The sequence below is a fragment of the Penaeus monodon genome, chromosome 29 (genome assembly GCF_015228065.2).
Source record: "Penaeus monodon isolate SGIC_2016 chromosome 29, NSTDA_Pmon_1, whole genome shotgun sequence".
NCBI lineage: Eukaryota > Metazoa > Arthropoda > Malacostraca > Decapoda > Penaeidae > Penaeus > Penaeus monodon.
In genome coordinates, this window is record NC_051414.1 from 15,123,210 (window position 1) to 15,123,620 (window position 411).

General features: G+C 27.7%; 1 protein-coding gene across 1 annotated transcript in view; it reads left to right on the forward strand.

The window, feature by feature from the left end:
• Nucleotides 1-411, forward strand: part of LOC119591993 (venom carboxylesterase-6-like) — a gene marked incomplete at its 5' end in the record, with an annotated part of 10,667 nt that overhangs the window by 7,876 nt on the left and 2,380 nt on the right.

Sequence of the window (411 nt, forward strand, 5' to 3'; positions counted from 1 at the left end):
ACTTTATAGAAAATAACTGTAGGACCATCTATTTGTGTATTTATTCATATATTTGGCTTTATAAATCTTGGGAGTACATTGCGGAGAATCTGAATGTACAGTGAGAAATGTTTCATAAATGATAACCATTTTATTTTTGCCATCTCGTCATATTTATTTTTCTACCCAATTACATTGTTTAAGATATTTCTCTGTTAGTTTTAGGAAACATTGATAAACAATTAATCACTATATATATAATTTATTTCAGTTTTTGATATTCTAAATTAACCATAGAATGAAGCTCATAATATTTCTTCATCGTCTTTTCTTACAAAAAAAAGCATGTACTGTATATATGTGATGGGTAGTGGTTCCCAAACTTTTTCTGGTTTTACCAACTTTTCATACATAACCCATGACTACAGTCTT